The sequence below is a fragment of the Rhynchophorus ferrugineus genome, unplaced genomic scaffold (genome assembly GCF_030347505.1).
Source record: "Rhynchophorus ferrugineus isolate W39M unplaced genomic scaffold, kcgeb_rfMv2 rfM6, whole genome shotgun sequence".
Classification (NCBI taxonomy): Eukaryota; Metazoa; Arthropoda; class Insecta; order Coleoptera; family Curculionidae; genus Rhynchophorus; species Rhynchophorus ferrugineus.
In genome coordinates, this window is record NW_027472585.1 from 7,107,649 (window position 1) to 7,133,399 (window position 25,751).

The window sequence follows — 25,751 nt, forward strand, 5'->3', positions numbered from 1 at the left end:
CTGTATATATTTTTCAGGTCTCTTTCTGAAAAAGTAAATTACATAAAACATAATTAAACATTTCATTTATATTTACCAACTGACAATTCGAAATACTTCTTTCTTTAACATGGTATCTTCAAAATTTTATTTACGTTTTGCAAGCCAATCCTTAATTACAGCCATCACCTTGTTATTTTTTTGTCGGATTTCTGTTTCTAGCATGAAGAATAATGGATCTGTAATGAATTATTACGAAAATATTATGTTTTACAAAACCTAATCAAATATTCTGACTTTTACTTTCTCTCCTCAACTTTTATTTTCTTTATACTCTTTTTATTAACGTCTTGCCAAGGCGGCCTAATGTTCCATTTTGAAACACCAAGGTATACGGATACTTTCCTTTCGGTGAATAGAAAATGAAATGAAAATTATTAATGAAAATAATATTAATAAATGTTAAAAATGAAATTTGCCGGCTTGGTGGCGCTGTGGTAAAGGCGATGGGACGGTCCTCCTACTGTTGCGATAGCCGCGGGTTCGAATTCTGCTGGGGCATGGTGGTAAATTTATGTTTGTAATTGTTTAATATTTGTGGATTTTCTAAGCAAGAGTGTAAAATCCGACAAGGAAAATGATCCCACTCACGCCAGTAACCAGGCTGGGTAAGACCGGATGTCTTCTGGGATGATTTCTAAAGTTGGTTACTCGCTAGTCGGTAGGCTTAATGCTGAGGACCGTGGTTCGGAGCCCATACTAAAAATGTAAAGTGTAAAGAAATTTATTAATATAAGCAAAGCGCCAAAGCAACGTTTGCCGATTTATAACTTCTTATCACTATTTGACTTATCGACATTTGACAACCAAACGACTTTTCAGGGCTGATTCGGTTACATGTTCGGACTTATCAGACACCATTCTATCTCTTTTTAACTAGATGGTATTAAAATGAATTTACAAACTGCAATAGGCAATAAATTATACATCTTGAAGACGTAACTTCACTGCTATTTTGGATAGACTATATTTAATTATTGTAATACTCCGAAACAATTGATTTCATCGAGAACGAAGTCCATAAACAGATCGTCTAACATTTACAAACGACACGGTTTGTTTTCAAACCTCTACAATTAACCCTTGAAATGGAGGATAAATTGGCCGCAAACCCTTCGCCGTTCTGCCGTGTAAAATCGCTCATAAACGTTGCGTTCGCCGAGGCATACCAACTACGTCAACCAGAATAACTCCCGGGACTGGCGCGGATTTCCGTCAAGAATTCCAATCGTTCTGCAAGTATATTCGAACTGCGATTGAGAACGGAGCTATTGTTGAACTACCGACGGTATGCGGGTGGAAAACATCGGAAGTTTAGGTGCGTTTTAGATAAGGCTGCACCGGTAGATCATTCAACATATTGATTTATCTATATATATTCTTTTTAAAAATATACGTATGAGAATTGAGGGTGGGCGTGGGGTGACCGTTAACAGAAAATAACGAGATTATTTATGATTTATTCGAGGGATTGACAATTTACAGTTGACAACACAGCTACTCGAGCAAACCCAAAGAAGGAAATCGTTGAAAGAAGAAGTCCTTGATTGAGGGGGGACCTGGGTGTTCCCTCTTTTAGTGTTGGGAATTCTATAATTCTATAAAAACCTTTTGTCTCCTGGGGAATACCATACTATTTGCGAACACCAATTCAGATTGTTGTTCTCTAATCTGTTAAATTATTTGTTCCAATACTGGGTAGATGCTCAGATAGTAGTGATGTTACTGAAACTTGTGTTCACAGTGTTTTCCATATAAGATTAGAAATTTATTTAATATGTAATATTAATTAAAATAATAAATGTCTGTATATTAAAAATATATGCAAACTATCTCAAGAGCTAACACTCAGTAACCATTTTTAAATGACATTGAATTAACTCTAATTTCCATTAAGTTCTAATATTCAACAGTTTTAATAAGTGTAAATTACTACGCCACTGAACATTATAACAAAGTATCATAAGTAAGATTATTTTCAGAACTGTAACAACTACAGAACATCAAATATACATTTGCATGATCTTTCTTTACGCACATGTTATAAACATAAGCATGGAATAATAAATAAATTAATACATGTTTATATATTAAAACAGAGAATATATGAATAAAACAACTTGGAAACTGATATTTGACTTTAGCGTGTATATTAGAGCAATTACGAGTACGATTGGGATTTGAGAATATTTGAGAATGTATATTAAGGGAATGCATTTAAATCATTAAAATGACTATTGATTTTTAAAAACTTATAGTGTTAAACTCTTATGTGTTCGATCTATGCAAATTATGTAATTAGTTGCATTTTAACCTTAGCATATTTTCATTAGTTAATTTATGTATTCCTATAGCCTTTATCTTTTCTCTATATTTCTCGCATATATATTTTAGTTATATTACAATAACAACAAATACACCAGTCTGATTAAAGGAATAATTCCTTTACCATTTACATATATTTTTAAATAAAATTGCATTCTTCTTGTTTTTATTTATTCCATTTTCGATCTCGCTCTTGCAGATAGAGCATCTTTAATTTGCCTTTTATTGCTATTTGTCTTTGTTTAACCACTTAATGAGGAACTAAAATTCTATTAGACTATTTTTTTTTCTTTGCAATATTAATTGTAACTCTTGATGCACACATTATCATAGTTATTACAAATTAACAGTGATTATTTAACAACTCATTCTATGTGTCTTTATTTTATGATTTAAACTTTTCATTTTAATTGACATTTTATGGTTTATCTTTTATATAATATCTAGTAATTAATTTAGTAGATTAATACTAAGAACTTTGTTTTTATTTTAATTTGTTACTGTTTTAAAATTACAACGTTCTTATTCTATGTTACGATGGGCACTTTGGGCTTAATCTCTTTGTCACTGTTTTTAACCCTGTCACTAATAACTTCACTAAACTAGTTCAAATGGCTTGGACCTCTTCTGATTAAGCCATCATTATTTGGGAGCTGGAGAACCTCAACATGGTCCTTGATATCGTTATCGACAGTTTCTACCTTCGTATCCTTAAGCAGATTGCCATTACGAATGTACCATGAAGCACCAATAATACCTCGCAGTTCCTTGTTTTGGAATTCTTGTATATTTCTATGGCTTTAGCTGGTACAACCCCAGAGTTGAGTACCATAAGTCCACAATGATTTAATAACCTGTTGGTAAAGGAAAAGTTTATTATATACTGACAGTGTTGAATAATTAGCCAATAACCAGCACATGTTTTTGAACTTCAGCTTTAGTTCTTCACGTTATTTAACATGTGACTTCTTCCTGAGTTTAATATTAACGGTAATACCAAGAAATTTGACAATTCTATACGTGACTACTTGTTGATTTATATATACTGGCTTGTCCTTGATTCTTTTGCTGGTGAACTTAATATGAATTGATTTATTTTGATTAATTTTCATGCGCTATTTTTCTGTCCTGCCTTATATCTCAACAATAACTGCTTGTAACTTTCCGGTTGATTCAGTGTTGTTATCTCCAATGGCTAGGATTGCAGTTTCATCTGCAAATGTAGAAAGAACATTTTTATTGAATGTAGGTAAGTCCTCAGTGTACAGCAGATAAACCGCTGGTCAATATAGACTTCGCTGCGTGCTTGTATTTTCCTCAAGATAGAATAGGCAACTTCTTGTTTGACTCTGAAATATCAGTCTGTTATATATGAATTAAATGCTTGATTATTGGTGAGTGAGAAGCATTTTAATCGTATGCTTTAAACCATCATATCAAACTTTATCGATAGCTTGATCAACATCTAAAAATATTTCAGAACAAATTTTATTTTCTTCTTGTAATTTTTCTATGACATTGATCATTCTGTGAACATAATCAATGGTTACCAAATGTTGATATTAATTCTTAACAATAAAAAAAGTATGTATTATACAAATACTTACAATTATTAATAAAGCTTAATTGATGTAATATTTTACAGGAATAAAAAACGAAGATATATCTTAAAAACTGCTCTTATTGTCAGACCCAATATCGAGCCGCTTCTGGTTCGTCTCTGTCACTAGCAAAACTAATTCGGTCCCTCCAAAAACGACGTCGCTTCATTAACACCATATCCCCGGCGACCGGATCCGGTAGCTCGCTAAACTCCCCCGCAGTTCCATCGTTTCGGGGTCAGCTCGTAGATATCCGTGCATCAGGCCCGGATCTGCGAAAGAGATGGGGTTGGTTTAAGACGTTAGGAGAATGGAAAGGCCATTTCAGGAAATTGATCTGTTGGCGAGTGGGGACGAGGCAAAAAATCGAACCTAATTGATAGATTGTTTGTTGTAGTGGAGGGAATTATGTGGTAAAGGGGGAATCCGAGATGATTGGGGTAAATGTACACCAAAATTGAAAAGTAATTTTTAGGTTTCACATTAATTTATTCGAGACACGATAATTATGTTTTTAATTAATTACATCTTATATTTTGTTGCTGTTGTTGTTGTTGCTTGGAGCACTTCGTAAATTCATTTGATTTGGAGATAAGCGTGCAGTTTTTTATTGGTTACGTAGCGATAAGCAAATTAATTGTAAAACTTTGTTCCTTAAGCTCCATAAATCCAAATTGTCGTTATGATTGACTGATTAACTAATCTCTTTGATTTTAGGTCCAGCTGAGAGTATCTTCCGACTTATCAGTACAGTTGTTGACTTTGAGTCTAATCTGCTCTGCTTTTTATCTAAAATGATGTTCCAATTTATCCTATCATCGAGATGGTCTCTGAGGTATTTAGTTGATTCTGCTTGACGCAACGAAAAATTTACATTAACAAATTTCTTTGGAGCTACTAAGCTGTATTTTCTGATCTCTAGTCCATTTACGGATCTTGTTGACTGTTACTTGTACTTTTTCTGCAGTCTTAGGCAGAGATATATCTTTTAAAGCTACGGATGGAAGTTCTTGTTAATGATGTCGGAGAGATAATTGAGTAAAATTGTTAATTATGTTCTCTGTAATTTGGTCTCTTCGACATATTGTCGATCAGTATTTGATGATGTTTTGTGACCGCTACATGTTCTGTGGCTTTTTTTGGGATCGGGAAAAACCTTTATAATTGACCATTGGCTAGAACAGCATTACTAAATGCAATTTGGTTTGGGAGTTCCTTAAATAGTTCGACCCGAAAAGGTGTTTTAATCCTCTTTCCCTCTTTCACTTAAATACGTTAAACTTACAATTTGCGATAATGTGTGAGGTCAGAGTCGAGAAGTCTAGATGGAAATCGTAAATGATAGATCGGTTTGGTTTACTTAAATTGTAATTAGTGAAAATAATTGTTAATTCGCAAGTAAGTCTAGATAAAATCGTCAGCAATGAGCAAGCAGGACGCAGAGTGAATTAGTAACAATAAACAAATAAAAGGACACCAACGGCAGGTCATTATGCGAGATATCGAAGAAGAGCGAATAAAAAACTAGATATCCGCCATGTAGATATTGAATAACACCAAAGTGAGTGAAAGAGTTGAAAAATAATCACCAACTTCCTTTGACTTGGGATGATCCCTTTTACAAATATGGATGTATCACGTTTATATATAAGAACAGAATATGAAAAAAACATGCGATATTACGTCTTTATGTTTTTTACATCCATAATACCATTTTATAATACAAATATAGCGGATCAGAACGCTGAAACACGCGGGGTAACAGTAAAACATATTATTACGGTGTAATAATAAGTAATGCACAAATCATAAAGGAGAAAGATAAACATTGTCTGTTTATAAGCTAATGAATTTCTGATTAAGTATCCACCTCTGCAAGTAAATCTGAAGAATGTTTGATAGCTTGATAAAAAGATAACATTGAGAAACTCGAAATAGAAAAATATAAGCTTTTGTTATAGACTTTCAGAACAAAATAAAACAAAGTATGTCTAACATTACCTGACTGACGATTATTATAGAAAAATCAAACAAATCCTAATATTTCTATAGCGGAATGTCATACATAATAATTAATACGACACGTGTTTTATTTATTACAAGAACACCAAAAAAAAATATATCGAAATTACCTTTTCTTTTTCTCATTATAATAATCACAAAACTAGCTCATACGTTTGTATTCGGCATACTATAATTTAATTTAATTTAGATTAATATTAATGTTTGAATTTGCTTTGCCGTATTAAACTACGTGAGAAATCAATTTAACTATTGTGTATTCAAAGTTTTTTAGTAATGCATCATGGATATTTGTGACGTCGAGGCCTTGACATACAAGAAAATTGAGCTTTTTGAGGGATGTTGGACATCCATTTATTCACTCTTACAGGGCATATGGTTTAAATGGTGTAAAGATAACCCTCGGAGAGGTTTAATATAACTTCCAGACATTACCTTAAAAAGAATTAAATTTTTAAAGACATAAAATAAGACCAAGAAAGATAAACTATTTGAATTTGTGTATCTTGATGAAACTTGGATATTTCAAAATGCTTCATTGTGGCACTGTTGGTAAGACGGTAACAAAAAATGTGTAGAGACAACAAACATTGATGGAAAAAGGTAAAAGTTGCAATAGCATTCGATTATGAAGGAAGCATTGTCAACCATAACACTTTGGGTTTGGATGAATTCGATTAGACATACAGAGGAAGTAATTGATAAATGGCGGAATTGTGAACATGTTTCAGACAGACTAGAAATTAACAGTTTAGTGATTGAATTGGACAATTAGTGGGAAAGTGAAAGTGACTGAAGGAAACTTTCAGGATATGTGATAATGCTGTGCAATGCTAGAAACTCCTGATACAGAGTGATGAGAGTAGAAATCACTAAAGATATGCACATAATTGATTGAATATAACTCTAGAAAATGTTATTCTAGGGCGTGAAAGATTTGTATGCACAGATATGATTGTAATTGTTCAAAATTAAACATGAGCATTAGGTTACAACGTTTGAGGAGACAATGAACAGTTTTCTAGATATGGTAAATGCATTAGAAAGAATTCAGTAATAAATTTTATGAAGAATGATGTACACGTATAGCAGAAGAAGAAATAAAATAAGTGATACCAAGATGACTTGACAGGTAAACACACCATTGAAGGAAACAAGAACTAAACGAAAAAAGTAAATATGCTCTCGAATGAAAGTAAAATACGTTTCTCAAATATACAAATGTTAATTACGTGGATTAGGCCTCCAGGAGAATACCACTACATAAAAAACGCTCCTAGAAAATTTACCTCATGGATAGTGTGGAAAAGAGTTGAATGTAAATAAAACAAATCTAACCTACAAACTATTATAGCTGCGTCTTAATTGTAGTTTTAACTCCTTCGATAATATATGTATTAGATTAACTATAATGTTAAAATAAATTATATTTCATAATATTTTTGATCAATTATTTTATTTAGATTAGAATTTTTTTGTATGTCAAAGGCAAACTGAACTAAAACTCAGTGTTAATTGGGCAACATTGCAATATTTCGACGTCACAAATATCCATGATGCCTTACTGAAAAAAGTTTGAATATACTGTATGTTACATGTTTAAAAAAATGTCCAATTATATTTTTGTTAAAATAATTTTCGTTATTAGGTTTTGTTTTAAATTTGCACAGATATTGTGGCCATGTAAAATTAGCTGATATGTAATTTGGATGTTATATTAGGCTTAGTATTAACGCATTGATCATAATCTGACATTGACAATGGTTTTCCATTCGATAAGCAATTATGGATTTCAATCTATTACATTATCTATAGTTGACTTACGTGATCTATATATATTCGATATATACATATATATATATATATATATATATATATATATATATATATATATATATATATATATATATTAAGATAGATTAAGAGATAAGAGATAATATGAAATAATTTGTAGTGACTTGCGAATTCGAGATAATTTATTCTATTTATATTATATTCTTCAAATGTTCGTATAATCTTTAAACAATTGTCAATGTTGCAAATTCAAATTCTTGTGCGCATGCTAGGATTCTCCATAATTAGACTGTTGTATTTCTAAGAGGGTCAGATGGTTTTCCCTAGAAAATTTCTTCAAGTTAAACAACACGAGTAATAAATGTCAAAAATATAATTTTAAGTGTTCAATATAATTATCGAATAATGCGTTTCTGCATTTGATAACTCATTATTAAGGAAAACGGTTATTTTCTACGGAAAAATGTTAAATTCATTAAATTTAACAGGTGTTTACATTGGTACTTCACATTTGCACCAATCAAATCACCTGGTAACGTTAATTAATCTGCCACAAATGAAAGTAATTGTATCGGAACAATAACAGTCGCCCTTTTAAATCGAATTATAAATTCACGTTGCCGTTACGGATTCTAATTACCAATTCAAAAGCTACGATGACCCGGATCGGATTGCATGAGGCACCACCACCGCCAACCTCCGCACCTTCCTTCAGGATCGCTTCCGCAATAACCTATTCCCACTTTTTAAAAAGCTTTCGGATTATTTCCGCGGCGTCATTACTGCACAGGTGCGTGATATAAATTTAAATTCATGCCGTTGGTTGCGCGGACCGAGGAGGAACTACGATTCCTAAAGTTTTTGTCGTTTACGAGATTGAGGAGAGTGCCGCTATGTTTTAACATAAAATAATTTTATCCGTCAGAAAAATCTCGGCGGTGAATTGAAAGTAGTTTCCGGGGCTCGCTTTACCTCTATTTTTATTAACTCTCGTTTATATTTTAGGCTTTTTAGTTTTTATGTTTGAAATAATTTTAATTAACTTGAAACGGGCTTAAGGCAGGTAATGAAGGAAAGTCTAAGGTTCCGAAACATAATTTCTTGTATAGTAACAGGTCAATTGAAAAGTCCCCAGCCTGACACATATATGGCGTTATTACAATTAAATCCATATGTTTTTCAGTTAGCCCTAACCCTCAAAAAATTCGTGTATAATTTTGACAGCTGTCAGATCATTAGTTTATGAACAGGGGTGTGCAACTGCAATGGTAAGTAGTGGGGCAAAGTTTCGCTTAGTCCAATCATTGGCGGCGCTGACAACGCGAATTTGATTGGTTAGTTTAAAACAGTTATGTAGAAACCTGTAAGGAAAATACTTTGCTTTGATTGGTCTGCCATTTCCCCTGATTATTTTGTGACGTCACATTTATTGGCCAATAGTATTTAAATAAAAATCAAATTTAAATTTTAAAATTAATTTATTAAAATAAAATCCTATACAAATATACATAAGTGTAAATAATATAAATATATATAAACAAAAAGCAAAAAAAAAACAATTATGAACTCTATTCTAGGCAATATTAAAATATCTATAATTCTTCTATAAGGCCTTCCCATATATGTTTAGTGCCATCAATTTTATGGGATCTATTAGAGTTCTAACTTATCTTGATATATTGAAGGTAAACTTTAAATCCTTTCCTGTTGATATTACATTAACTTCATCAAACCAAAAATACAATCAAACCTCAGAATAACTTAAAATTTTGTCTTGAAAATCATTATGGATTGGACAGTCGAAACACTAAAAATGTATGTGTTTTTTAAAAATATTTAGATTTTAGAGTATTTAATCAGTGGAACTACTTAATATAGAATATAGACAAATATTGCATGTTGTCTCTTTTTCAGAAGTTTTGTTAAATAGCCTGAAATAAGACTAAAATACAATATTAGACTTTTGTTTTCCTCAGAGCAAAATTCTCTGGAACTGAAAATATAGACTCAACTGGTGATTTAACAACCTCAAGTGGTACTAGATCTCCCGTTAAAAAAGAATATAAGTTATCTAACATGTTCATCTTCTTCACAATTTTCTCCGGGAGAATGATGTGAAAAAATTGAAATGATGAGCCCTTTTAAAAATTTCTCGAACATACTAGGGGAAGGATGCTGTTTCTACCTCTATGACCTCTAATAGATCCAACAAAAATCTTTAAGCAATCTTGGTTAAGATTTGTTAAACAAATGTAGTTATTTGTAAAATTAGACAAAATAGATTTCTTTAAGTTAATAAATCCCCTAAAAGTAGCAATTAAATTTTTAATTGATGGCACCATAACAAATATTTTCTTAACAAGGCAATCAAATTTAAATATATAATTCCTCTACTATAAAATGATTGAACAGTGATTGTTCTAAAAAGTTAAAGTATTGCAAATATTTTAGGGATATTTTACAATTAAAAGTAGTATTTATTACTACTAATTATCCAGTTATATTAATTATTACCTTCTTGTAAGACTTCTTTATGTAGAGACATCACACTGACAACATACGCACAATTTGGTAGATTAATTGAATTTTATTACTACTAACATCTTCATAAGTTTTTGAATTTCTGTAAACAAACAATATATAAACAGACATGTAGTAGATAGATAATTTTATATGTACCTGATAAAACCAATGATGGATATGCATTTACCCAAATACCTGTTCGTGAAGGAAGGATAATTCTAAATTTTTCACTAATATGTCCATAACAAACACCATGACGTTGATATATTTGCATTGTGGTTTATCCAGGTAACTTACTACTATTTACTTGATCAACCCATTTTTGGAAAGGAGCGAGATCATTCTTTGGGAAACGATGTCTAATTTCCGTAGTAGAATTTTACCCCGGTACACTACATCTTTTACTACACTGACGTATTGTCATCAATTTTTATATTATTACCCCGTAATAATTAATGTAAAACAGAAAATATGCACAACGTAAAACGAAAATTTCGTGATCTAAACAAAAACCATAACCTACAAACAACAAACATAAAAATGGACGCCCATAGAAAATGCTGATTTCACACAATTTGATCGACCAATCACATTTCATGTTAGTGGCGGCACCTGGAATTTAAACTGCCAATCACAATTTGCGATCGCAGCGCTACAGTTGATTGAACTAAACAAAACATTTCCCCAAGGTCGCCTATACCGTGAAATTTCTATTTTTTCTATGTTTATGAATTATAGCATTTTGAGTGAAGCAACTTTTGTTATTGTGAAAAAAATGGATAAAAAGGAATTTCGCGTGTTCATAAAATATAAAATATTGCTTTTCGAAGGGAAAAAATACAGTTGAAGCAAAAACTTGCCTTGATGCCGAGTTTCCGGACACTGCCCCAAGAAAATCAACCATCAAGGATTGGTATGCTAAGTTTAGACGTGCTGAAATGAACACTGAAGACGGCGAACGCAGTAGACGCCCAAAAGCGATTATTACCGACGAAAACATAATAATATGAAAACGAAAAAGTACATCTTTATTTCCATCTCATTTTCACAATCCAATTTAACCATTTGCACTTTTCAGTTAGCACTAATCTGATGAAAATACTATAATAATATTTCATAGAAAATGTTTATCCATATAAATAAAAATGGATCATAACTATTCAACCACTGCAACAAATCAGAAATTTTTTTTGTGTTTGTTATTGTCAGGACAAAGTCCGTACAGAGAAGCACACAAATGCTGATAATATGAAGACAGTTAAAAGAAGGTACATTGGTTTAAATATAAGTAACGACGACGATGTGCAACTAAATTAATACATTCAGTCAATAGCAAAAGAAGAAGGAAGATATTTATATGTGTATTTAGTAATAACAATTAAAACAAGGTAACAATTCAAAATATTATAAAAGTCACACTGAAGACCTAGATAAGTTGGTAGAAGATTTATATATGGTAATCATGAAGTACATGCAGAAGCTCTTAGAGAGAAAATATAGTTAAAGTCGTCTGCTCTCACTTTTATGCTACATTTTTATGGACGATATGTTAATATAACTTCTGTTTTCAACTGACGTCTACTGGAACCAAAGAAGTAAATACTTTAAATTCCAAATTTCTACTCCAGAGTTAGTAACATGTGGGGCAAAAATTCCGCTACCATTTTGATTGCCTATAACTTTGCTCGAGGAAAAGATAAGTAAGTTTGGTTTTCATAAAAAGTTTATTTGGTCTTTTTAAGGCATTTTTTCATGACATCCTTAAACATCTGAGGCTGAATTTCTTCAGTTTCGTGACGCATATTTTCTTTGAGATGTTGAATTGTTTGGGGCTTATTCACAGAAACTTTTGATTTTACAAAAACACATAAGAAAATGTTCGGTGCCATTAAATCCGGAGACCTGGCTAGCCATGCTAAATCGCCACTTCGCGAAATTAATCTTCGTTGAAAAACGTTAATTGAATTGCTGAACGAGCTGGGTATACTGTGGCCCCATTTTGCTGAAATCGCATGTCCTCTAGTCCTTGCTTTTCCATTTCAGTCACAAGACATTTCGAATGATGTCTTGGTACTGTTCAGCAGTAACATTAACAACAACACCTTGGTCATTAAAAAAAATGGACCAATAATGTTTTCAGCATAAATACCACACCACACAGTTGTTTTCAGTGGATGCAATGATGTTTCATTAATTAATTGAGAATTCTGTGTTCCCCAAAAACCGACTATCCTGTTTATTGACGTGGCCACTGAGAAGAAAATGGGCTTCATCGCTCATTATCTTCAATGATGAAAAATTTTCAATTTCACCAGACAGCCTTAGGATTGCATTTCTGTACTCGACTCGTCTTTATAATAAAATTTGGACCTCTTCATAACATAATGGTTAAAGCGAAATTGAGTTAAACGTCAAATAACCAATATGGCGTGCAATCAAAATGGTAGCGGGACTCTTACCCCACCTGTTACTTTGTTTAAGTTATGTGTATGAGCTCTAACAACTGCAATCAGGAGATTCACATTTTAGTTATTATTGTCTTGACATTAACGATTTTGTGCATCTTCTATACTTAGATTAATCAACTTGTATCCTGTGCCCAGCGAAGCGGGCGGTTATCAGCTAACAAGCAGGCAGATGTGACATGCTTCCGGAAAATTTAATTCGGTTTGTACGCATTCTTACGCGAATATTTCAGGACACCCATCAAAACCAAGAGTTAACACGTTTACGGACCGATTCGGACCAATCCTAACTCATACCCGTGCAACATTACACCTCCGCAGCGCTCCCTAATTGGTCCGATTGTTATGCGCACGTTACGTCGGGGACACACATGGCCGTTCTAGCGGATTAGGGTCCAGCCTGACCAGGCCAAATAAACGACCGGGATCCACTCTGGCGTTCTAATCTCGCCGTTAAGCCTTGTTTCGTGAGGATTAGACGGCTTCGACCGTTTCGCAAACTGTCCTGGCGGTGAGTCGCGAGAGGTGGGGTTGGGGGGTACGGGAGATGTTCGGCGCGCTTTCACGAGATTCGATCTCGTTTATTAGGCCTTTGATGCGGTAATCAGTTTTCGAACACGTTCGCCAACGTGGAAAATTAACTAACTCGTATATGTAACATCGATAATTCAGGCTGTTACAGCAATTGTCTTGACAAAGAACTAACAATGATCTACATTCTACAATACTATTTGTACATTTATCCCATATAAATCAACAGGTCAATTGAAAAGTCCCCGGCTTGACGCATAGATTGCCCTACTAGAATTAAATCCATATGTTTTTTAGTTAGCCCTAACCCTCAAAAGATGCGTGTATAAATTAAACAGCTGACCGATCATTAGTTTTTGAATTATAACATTTTGAGTGAAGCAACTTTTGTTATTGTGAAAAAAAATGGATAAATAGGAATTTCGCGTTTTAATAAAATATTGCTCTTTGAAGAGAAAAAATACAGTTGAAGCAAAAACTTGGCTTGATGCCGAATTTCCGGATACTGCCCCAGGAAAATTAACCATCAAGGATTGGTATGCTAAGTTTAGACGTGGTGAAATGAGCACCGAAGACGGTGAACGCAGTGGACGCTCAAAAGATGTTGTTACCGACGAAAACATAAAAAAAACTCCAGAAAGTGTTTTTGAATGACCGTAAATTGATATTGAATGAAATAGCATTATAAAGATATCAACTGAACATGTACATCATATCATTCATGAATATTTGGGTATGAGAAATCTCTGTGCAACGTGGGTGTCGTGCGAGCTCACTTTTGACCAAAAACAATGACGAGTTGATGATTCCGAGCAGGTTTTGAAGATCATCAAGGGTAATAAACTCGAGTTTTTGCGTCGATATGTGACAATGGATGAAGTCCAATCGACAGTCAACCGAGTGGACTGCACACGATGAACCCGCTCTAAAGCGTGAGAAAACGCAACAGTCGGCTGGCAAGGTTATGGCGTCTGTATTTTGAAAAAGGAAGGACCGTCAACAGTGACTATTACATAGCGTTATTGGACTTTTTTATGGACAAAATCGCCAAAAAACGCCCGCATTTGAAGAAAAAGAAAGTGCTGCTTCACCTAGACAATGCACCGCATGAAAAATCAGTGAAAACGATGGCAAATATTCGTATATTGGGCTTCGAATTGCTTCCTCATCCACCGTATTCTCAGATCTGGCTCTAGCGACTATTTCCTATTTTCAGATCTTAAAAGAATGCTCGCTGGGAAGAAAATTTGGTCGAATGAAGAGGTGATCGCCGAAACTGAAGCCTAATTTGAAGCAAAGGACAAATCGTACTACTATAATGGTAATATATGGTAATTTGCCAAGAAAATGTGTTTTACGCTTTTAGGCCGGGGACTGTTCAATTGACCTGTGATATACTCATCTTTAGTTGTGTTAGTTTGGTTTTAGTTATTTCCACTCCCATCTAGAATACATCTAGAAAGTTTAATTCGTTCACTGTCACATTCTGAACCACTATTCAAGTCAATAACTAAGCTGATAATTTCCAATCTAATAATAGTTCACAATTCCACCATTTGTGAATTACTTCTGTACGTGTGATGGAGTTCATCCAAACCGAAGGTTGGTATTGTAGAAAATCCTTTCTTCATATACGCACAATTCTTGTTTGTATATATTTCTCCACTTGCATATCTATTGTAGCTATTCTTTGCCACATATAATATAATCCACATTTGTCACATCCACACGTCCACATGTTAAGTCACCAATCAGAAGCTCTAGGAAACACTGACGTCACTTTCTAAACATAACTTTCGCAATCCAACGTTTGAACTTTTTAACGTGCTTCAATCTAATTTGGCTTATTGATCTTAGATTTCACAGTTGAAAAATTAATTTTATTTTACCAAATTTGCGCATAATCGATTAGTTGATAGTAACTGTACTGTATGACTATAAATGAAATAATAATTTTAGAAGGAATACTAGAACTTTGTCATTCTTAATTGTATTAATCCTTTGGGGATAAACATCAATCGCATATTATCAATTGAGTTTCATGCTTCATTGTATATTTCTTGGTTTAAAAGATAGAAAACCATCATCATTACAATTTAAAACAAGTTCTCTTATAGTGAATTCAAATGTGTAATTAATATTTAAGGAGCATCTTTTAGATGTATGGCTTACTGTTTTCGTCTAAGAGCAAATCAGTTAACTAAATACTTTGGACATCTTGTATTTGCTATAATGTGTTGTTTGCGTTCGAAATTCAACAGTGTTTTAATTAATTGATTAGTTAATTATTACCTAGTACTTTCCTACCATGTTGTTAGAGTTTATTCACGTTTGGGGAGCTATATTTGTTAAATGCTATTCAAAGCAATTTTTAAACCATGTCGTCATTTGTGTTTTGTGTGGCTGATAATAGATCTTTAATATATATCACATTATTCGGTTGTAGTTTGTACGAGACAATACAAAATACTAGGAAAATCTATTTTTTTCATAAGATATTTTCGTGAAAGGTTAATCGTTAAGGTTTAATTTATAAACCGTCATTATATTTAACGATACCTCACGGGAATACATTATTTCTAAATATAAAATAGTTAATATTATAGTAATATACTTAGGAATGGTAATAAATAGAGTAATAGGGTTTTTGGTTAGGACATATGTATTCCATACTCGTATTAATTATCCTAATTACTTGTTTGTAACATTGTAAATTAAACTATAAGACATATATTTTCAGTTTTTCAGTCAATAATCAAATTGGGTAATAGAGGACATCTTTTCTTAACTCAGTCACTGATCGAAAAGTTCATCTTAAAGTAATTATACTATTTTTCAGATCACTTTTTATGAATTTGATCCATGTCTATTTAGAGCTGTTCTTTGCTTTTTCCAACCAAAAGGTCGATTTCGTCATGGAAGTATATGAGTTCTGTTCATCTTTCATTCGACAGACATGTCCAGACTAATTGTAGCATTTAAATTACTACATTCATTTCTAATACGATCTCGGGAAGAAAAACGTGGACTTTACCTTGGCATGGTACTTGAAAGGCCTCAACCTTGTCCAACAGTGACTCATATAGAAGAGTTGGCAGGATAAGAGTTCAAAACACAGGCACTTTAGTTTATATAGCAAGCAAGTTTAGCACCAATAGATGCCACTCGTTGAATGAATCAATGAAAACATAGTAATAAAAATTATTCCGATGATGAGGCGATCGATATATTGAATTCCTAATAACCAAATAAATGATCCATCTTCTTCAACGAGCTTTGCCATTTGATGGTGCTCAGTTTTACGCTCTCACTGTGGTGTTTTAATTTATTCGGATGGCGTAAAACGTAAAACTAAGCAAAGGGGCGCACGTTCCGCTATTTAATCAAAACTTTTAGCTGGATTTAGAGCCATCGGCAGGCAAGAACCGAATCTGACCTAAGTAGAATGGTTTTAGCACATCGTTATTTTCAAGGGAAAAAGTTCACGAGAATAAGAAACACAGTTTCATTTGCTAGTTAGCATCGTTTGAAAGAAAAGTCTCACAGAGATATAATGGTTAGGAAAAATATCATTCCTTTTTTTTATAATATCACAAAATAGCAGGGTTCGCATCAACTTTGAGCATGATCTCGTTCGTGTCCGAAGTAAGTGATTAGAGACGTAATCAATGCTGACTATTTATTGGTTTTAGCATTTTTAGTATGAGTAGTTATAAAATAAGCAGCGATTTGAAATATATCAAAATAAACAAAGCGCTAAAATAACATTTATTGTCATTTATTGTATTATAAGTTGAGCTTTGAACAACATTGTAAACGTTTTATAGTTTAGGCGAGTTTTATAGCCTGATTTGGTTACATGTACGGATGTCTCAGCTATTACTCTATCAGTTTTAACTAAAATAACGAAAAATATAATTTAATTTTAAAATTAATTAACGAACTGCAATAAATTGGACGTTAAGAAGATGAACTCTCGGCTATTTTGGACACACTATATGGGGCTTTTTGATCAATGTTATTTTGCTACTCTTCTGTTAATAGTATACATATATAAATATCACTATATAATTTCTGAAATTTCTGTGTGGAATACTAAACCAAATGCTTTTAGAGTCATCTTTTAAGCATCCGATGTCGCAAGATCTGGGCTATACGGTTGATGCATCAAATTTGACAGCCAATCTTTCTCAATTCTTGTCAACTCGCTGTGTGTTGTTTAGTTTTGTTATGATGGAAGATAATCCCAGTAGCCAATAGACGCCATTGGTGTTAAGACATATTTCGAAATCGTTTATAAAGTTTCCTAGTTCCGATCATGATCTTTGTTGCTTGATTTCATTTCGTCTTAGCAGCGATGCAGAAATGGAAACTTGACCCATTTAATGTTTGTTACTTTGTTACATCTTTAATTTAATTTTGATACTTATTTTCATTTAATATATACAACTGGATTTATGTAAAATGTTGACACAGTTTAATTAAAACTATTTATTGAATTTTAAATCTTTTATAAAGTCGGATTGAAAGAAAACTGATAATGGTTGATAATCAACACTTAATTAAATATCTAGTCATTGAAGTGTCTCATTGAAATGCCTGAACAGCCAAGGAATCTTCCTGAATACAATTTACTTTAAAATATTTCATATCGTTCTGCAATATCTACAAGAAATATAATCATATAGAAATACATTCAAATTATATTCCTTTTCATTTATAATAATATTTAAGATTTTTTAAAAATATATTTTAAAGTCTCCCTTTACCAACTATGGGTTTATCTGGACTGGGCTTAAAGTTTAACGTGGACTCCGAACCACGGTTCTCAGCATTAAGCCTACCGACTGGCGAGTGACCAACTTTAGAAATCATCCCAGAAGACATCGGGTCTTACCCAGCCTGGTTACTGGCTTGCCTGGAATCATTTCCCTTGTCGGATTTTACATTTTTGCCTAGAACATTCATAAATTTTAAACAATCACAATCACAGCAGGATTCGAACCCGCGGCTATCGCAACAGTAGGAGGACCATCCCATCGCCTTTACCACTGCGCCCCCAAGCCGGCTTGGAAAATTTTTGAATATACTTGTATGATCGCATGCAGAAAATTGTAAATATAAAATGATAATTACTATTTATATGCATATATATTGTTTGTTATTGTACTTTGAAAAATAGTGGCTGTACCCAGACGGTGTTATCTTTAACAAGTTTGATACGAGAGACGTTTTCCACATCAAAAAAGGTCACTTAAGCTAAGTGGAAGCAGGCGCACAATTTTAATTCAGGAACCGAGAGTACTTGACTTTAATCTCTTAGCCTTCGTTTCGGAAATATCCCAGACAATTTATTTAAAATTAAAAGAAACAACAATGAATTGAAGTTAAAATACATTTGAACTAATTTTAACTTATTAAAATATGATAAGTTACAGGGATATTTTATTCCTTTTCTATTTATTTTCAAATTGCAGAAACATTTCCAAATTGATTAAGCAATAAACTCTCGTTTAATTTTAATGAAGGTAATCCATATATTTTATTATTTACTTTAGTGAGGAGATAATGATGAATTATTCAGGATTGATAAAATATTCTAAATGCGATAGAAATTCCGTGACTAGTTTAGAAACGAGTCTATTTGGCCTAGATGTAATTCGTATATATTTATACGGAATGAGTAACAGTTTAAATAAAAATTTCATTGATAGTGGATCGATATAAACATTGGTTGGGAGTAAAATATATTTCGTTAGCCTGGATACAAATATCTGATACAATTTTAATAATTATATTAGGCCTATAAATTAGGTTTATTGTGAAAAATCGGTACATTTTATTTTATTCAAAGCATTGTCCATATTGAAAGAATGAATCGAAAATATGAATCGATCCATTTTTTTGGTATCTTCATAACTAGTGAAGTGCTGTTCAGACAGGTCATGACTTATGTATTGGGAAAAGTAGTAATCGGAAGGAGCAATGTTTGGAGAATACGGCGGATGATGTAGCACTTTTAATTTTAATGTTTTTAAGCATGTTTTCACTAGTTTTGCGACACGTGGTCGCACGTTGTCATATTGAAGAATAATATTGTTGTGCCTTTGCTCGTATTTTGGCTGTTTGGGCGCAGATTTCAACTCAAATGTATTAATTGTAGTGGATAGCGGTCCCCATTGATGCATTCATCGAGTATTGTCTTCTAATAGTCGTCTTCAAATTTTTTTGGTTGCTCAAGACGCTTTTTGTCGTCGGTTAAAATTACCACTTTTAAAACGTCGACATCAGTATTTTCATGTTAAAACTGATAGAGCATGGTTGTCACAAGCTACACAGAGCGTTCGATGACTTTCATCTGCCTTTTACTTAACATGAAGTTGGTTACAAATCTACCCGATGCGATTTAATACACAGTAACATCATAGCTTGTAAATGCTTTAAAAAAATAGATCTGATAATATTCTTGAGGAAGAGTACGTATAAGTTGAGGTGTTTGAAAACAGAAAAGCAACATTACAACGACTTGATAATCGATTAAATCTTATTGTGAAACAACGCAATTTTAGTCAATTTTACGGTTTAGCTATACCATTGTTGTGGAAATATTGCCAACAAAAGGCTTTGTTCTAGTTATTCTACCTATACAAAACACCGTTTGACAGACAATTATTCATTAATTAGATTTGGGTTTCACGAAAGGAAATAGTGATAATGTGAATTTTCCATTTCAATTAAAGCGCTTGCTATTATTGTAACTGAAAATAAGTCATTTCATATTTAATTATTATATATTTTAGTTATTACATTATGTTAAATTTATAACTTAATTTTTTATTGTTAGATTATGTATAAATACTTGTTTTTTTCAATGCATATCGACGAATGATGAACAAAAAATCAATGTAATCTAGCTTAGCTGTGATAGGTGAGACTTTTCAAACCAAAGTATTGTGGCAACAAGTTATACTTTTTTTCATAATTTTATTATGATATTATATTTACCATCATGATTACTTCATTCTAATAATTACAATTATTCTCAATTTGTAAAAAATATGGAAAATAAATAAAAATGTGTGTATGTAAGAGATTTTTAAGAGAATGTAATAATAACAACTGATAGTGCAGAATATTTACAGAAGATCTTAAACAGATCGAATATGAACTGAGGCAATGCCAAGTGATAATGAATAAAAGTAAAATCAAAGCCATGGTGATGGAAGAGATAGAAATAATAAATATCCAAATTGAGGGTAAAACAAGTCATTGCATTTAAATATGTTGGTGCAGAAATAGAAAGTAATGGAAGACAGGAGATTGAAATAAGTACGAGAATTGAAAAAAGACATAATTTGTGCTTCCCTATAAATAAAATATTCATGAATATAAATACAAAGCAGTTTACAAATTAAGCCTCAAAATAGTTTTTTATAACTCATAGCTTATAGAAGACACAAAATAGGTGAATAAAATATGGGAAGCAAGAACGGAGAGGAGAAAAATCAGAGGGTGACCTAAGCAAACTTAGAACGTACCAGAGACATATTTTTGAAGGAATTTGTATATGGAGAAAGAATATATAATATAGATTTTAATTAATTTTGCTATTGTAACTGTAAACTTCTATCTATTCCCGTTATATGTTTAAAATATATGATAAGGATGTCATCAAACAACATCAAAAGTTAATAAAAAAATTAAAAATATATATGAATTATTAAAACACGAAACTTCATGTTATAGCTCTCTGCCAACTTTGTACTCCGATGGTCTCTTGTATTCTTCCGGGTATACCTGCAAATTCCATTTTAAATTCTTTAAGAATATCTTTGTGCATGATGCGCCAAAGTGGCAGAGCATTTTCTAATAATTTATTCGAAGATATGTGAATAATTCCTACTCTGTAAGTTTAATATAAAGCCATGGATATATTTTATGTCGTACATACGGACATTTTTAGATACGAATTTTATAGCGATCGCTATATAGAATCAATACCGCGTAAATAAATAATAAGAGCGTTATATTATTTATATTTTTATATCAATAAACCCACACAATAACGGCTACCAAGTCAAAAGGAATTCAGTCTTGACGTTTGAATAGAAATCAATATTTTGGTATTAATAAAAGGGTTTGTCCCTGACAGCCTAAAATTTTGACGTTCATGATTAGTAATATAGGGTATAGGGGTTTTCTGCTGTTGGGTCATTAGGCATCGACTGACAGTAAGTGGTTCTTGCAAGGAACAATGGTTCATAATGGGAACTCAACATCAACAAACTGTACATTTGCACATTTCTTGATTTTTCAAAAATAAATCTGTCTGTCCACTCCCTGCAGTTCAGCAGTTATTTCTTGAAATTGGAGATAGAGGGTTCGCTACAAATAACATTTCAGCTCGAAATTAAAAAAAAAGTAAACAGTATATTCAATCTGATAAAATGACGCTTTGTTATGTGATAATATTGCAGTCAGTGCTACAACTTTTTAAGCCAAGCCACTACAAATGCACCCCCGCTTGGTAACGTTAGATGATTGGTAGTATGTGGTTATAAAAGACCAGGCAGCATCTTTCTTGTATCGCTTCCGCCCAAACTTGACCTGATATCTTCTTTTTCCTTCCGTCGACCACGTTCAAATTCCTTCCACGAGAGAGTAGTGGGTGTTACAGAACAAACAAGGTCAAGATATAAACAACAAACCAACATTTCTACAACATGATTTTTTTAACATCTATTGGTGAAAATGCGAACTATTAATGGAAATGACTGTTAAACAATCTTTATTATTGTAATGCTGCTCTGTCATATTGGCTTAAAAGTGAATAATTTAATCTTAATGATAAAGAATAGCCTATAGAACCCAAAAAAGTTCAAAGACAATAATTTGTAATATTTATTAAATGAAAATGCTCCTGAAAATGTCAAACAGTCAGATTTTAGACAAACAGTTGATGATGAATTAGCTGATTCCAGACGTTTACATGCAATGAGAACGATCTGTTTTTTGAATCTGTGAATACGGCGGGCAGAGTGGGGATTCCTGATCGAAATGTGTCAATCGCGAGAAAGTTCGCCACAAATAACGAGTATTCAGATCAAAATTATAAAGAAAAAAATTTTTTTTTTATTTATTATAGTAACTGAGCAAATTAACACTAGTAAGGTATTTGATTGAATCCTAATTTGCTATATACTTATTAAATTGCAAAATACTTATTCACTGAACTAGATCAGATGGTTTTACTCTTTTTTTTAATCTTCTGACAAAGCCATTATTATCTAGGTGCTGGAGAAACTCAACATTGATATGCTCTGATGGAGCCTCTGCTTATGTGTTTGGATATACCTTATGTAGATTGTCGTTACGAATGTACCATAGATCCTCAACGTTACTAGTACCTTATTTTGAATTTTTTTATGATATTTGTATTGCTTACGCTTGTACAACCCAAGAGTTTAACACCATAAGTCCACGCTGGTTTCAAGAGTTCTTGGCAAAACAAAATATTATTATATATTAACAATGCTGAATATCCATTCAATAACCAGTACATTTTTTATACATTTATTCAATTTTTTTGTGGCCATGTCAAAGGTGTTAGCGGTCATGCCAAGATATCTGACTGTATGTCCATACGGAACTACTTTACTACGAATTTCAGCAATAGCTGTAATTTTTAGCTGACACCTTCTTGTTTAAATTTGAAGTGTCGGTGAAATATTGGTCAGGGCGATGCAGTTTATAAGTACGAAAATGGAGTGATAGTTGGATTGTTTCAATGAAGCATTGTTCTTTCACGCTGTGTGTATGTATATTGTATGTTGAAATTGATGATATATATTTAATTTAATATATATTGTCCCATTTTTTGTCTTAAAGGCCTTTTTAAAGTTAAAAAATGATTAGCACCAATACATGGAACTACCTAATACCTGAATATTATTTCACAAAATTCATTTTATTTAAATTACGTGCAGTTCTAATTAAAAATATTAAATATTTCCTTGCCTAGTAGTATTCCGTGCGACGCCACGGAATGGGAAACGGCCGAAAACCCCTAATATTCTGTATTTGTGCTGATAACAGTGCCATTTTGCTTTTATTGAAGGCAAAGTGGCATTGCGTGGAGCTTAAGCATTACGGCGCGATGGCAAGTTAAGATTATATATTAACGCGGCGAAATTATAATTCTGGGACAGTTTATGGCTTGAAATTAATTTATATACGAAAGAAAGAAATTTAGTAGTAAATATGTATGCAAAACGCGCGTTGTTATTAATTTTATGATTTCACCGCTAAACAGCAGTAATTTACACGGATTTGTTGCTTGTTCTTCAGTAACTTTCTGAAACTTAATATTAGATGGCGTGATATAGGAGAAATCTAATTTAGGGAGAGTTTTATTATACCTTTTTTAGACTTTTATTACTAACTAATGATCTAACTGTGGCCGAAATTTGACCACAACTTGTTATGTTAATCATGTTTATCTAATATAGACTTAAGATTATAACTTAAACATGAAATATTAAATATACTAAATCTTGTTTTGATAATATTTTCAATATAACATATATAAAATTAATTACAGTAACAACGACTATATTAAAATACATGTAAACTAGCTTATAAACTATCTATCACTAACTTTTTTTTTAATGGAATTTAATGCAACTTAATTTCTATTCAGTGTTAATAATCAACAAAGTATTAATAAGTTTAAATTACTGCATCATTGAACATAACAAAAGTATCATGAGTAACATTATTTTCAGAACTGCAGCAACTTATATATGATTTTTATTTACTTTTACATATATGTTACATTACTTTAATAATAATTTTAAGAAATGCATATCTGTATATTGTTTAAAACAATCCGAACAAAATTAGGCCCTTTATTTTTTACAATATAGAAATTATATTAGAGTAATATATTTATATTAATTAAGTGATCTATTGACTCTCAAAACTTAAGTATCTAAAGTAAATAACTAAAATAATTCATAAAAGGTTCAAAGAAAAAATTCTCATAGTTACACATTTTATTGCATTAATTATTAAGCATCTTAATATCTATTAGCGTTTTCAAATATTTACCAAATTACTGTTAATTCATAATTTCTTCTATTGTATGTGTTTCATCTAGGCCAATTATATAGTTAGTTAGTTAAGTCCACCAGTGATCAATTAATTAAAATTAAAATTCCTAAAATTAAAAATGTATTGATGTTTATTATACTACGAATCTGAAAAAGCTGCTTGCGAAAATCTAAACACCCTGCAAATAGAGAACAGACCATTCTTGTTATTCTGAAATGTTGTTAATCTAAGATATATTAGGATGAAATGTTCACATATGTTGTGTTTTTCTTTCACTTCTGAATATACCTTCCGATAAAATGGACATATTCATTTATTGTTTCTACAAATAATGTAACATTACATGATTTTCTTAATCGTTAAGTCGTAACTACCATATATTTATAATAGTTCGAACAATACGGGAGTAACCACAAGTAAGTAAGAAAATTGTACCATGAGTGGGGATAATGGAAATCCTTAACTTAAAATTTTCTTAATTGTTTGATTTTATAAACAAAAATGTCGATACCAGGGTTACTACAAGAGTCACTACACAAGAATAAAATCATACATGTAACTACTGTAACTCCAAAAATATTGTGCTTTAAATATTTTCTCAAAGGTATAAACCTCTCAAATGTATTTTGTCGCAGATCTGTTTTAAAGAATTCATTCTGAAAAAGTTTAGTATTCACAGTATAGTGCTTTTAATGTTTTAGTTCCCTAAAATTAACTGTAACTGTTAAAATCCGCTGCAGATTTGAATGTCTGGCGGTCTTAGTCACTTCCATTGCGACCCATCTCAAATTCTAATTCGGTTCAATTAAAGGCTGCGAAGTTTTACATAAGTCTAGATTTTTTGACGGAGGAAATGGAAGTATTTAAAATGCAAAACGAAATCGTACTTAACATTCGTTGGGATTGGGATTGTTTAACAGAAACCAGAATATGGAAATGACAAATAAGTAAGGAGGGAATATTTCTCAATGAGCGACAATGATATTAATTCCTTCTGATTGATTTTTAATTAAAATAAATGATTATAAATGGATAGGGTGCCCAAAATGAGTTTTTGAGGTATTCTTGAAGTTTTATTCAAATTAATTAATTTTTAGTTATGATTTTTCTTCGTATTTTCTTCTAAAAAGTGAAGTGCTGCTTGGCTAAGGTTTAAGTTATTCATCGGCGGAAATATATAATCAGGATAAGCAATATATGTTCAATGTAGCTCTACAGTTGAATAATATGTATTAAAAATTCCTTGCTTTTTTATTTTTTAGAGGTAATCTATGAAAAAACTCCTTCTACCATCAAGAAAAGCCAGTATTATATTCATAGATTTAATCTTGAATAGAGC

The 25,751-nt window shown here is 32.0% G+C and overlaps 1 protein-coding gene and 1 long non-coding RNA gene across 3 annotated transcripts in view; one reads left to right on the forward strand and one right to left on the reverse strand.

Annotated features, from left to right (window-relative positions):
• Window positions 1-25,751, forward strand: part of LOC143198586 (kin of IRRE-like protein 1) — a 684,992-nt gene that overhangs the window by 15,732 nt on the left and 643,509 nt on the right. The gene's annotated exons all lie outside the window — the stretch shown is intronic.
• Window positions 9,241-11,042, reverse strand: LOC143198588 (uncharacterized). The gene is made up of 2 exons (XR_013006248.1): window positions 10,461-11,042; window positions 9,241-10,404 (listed from the first exon to the last, which is right to left on the reverse strand). It is a non-coding gene; the product is annotated as an uncharacterized LOC143198588 (long non-coding RNA).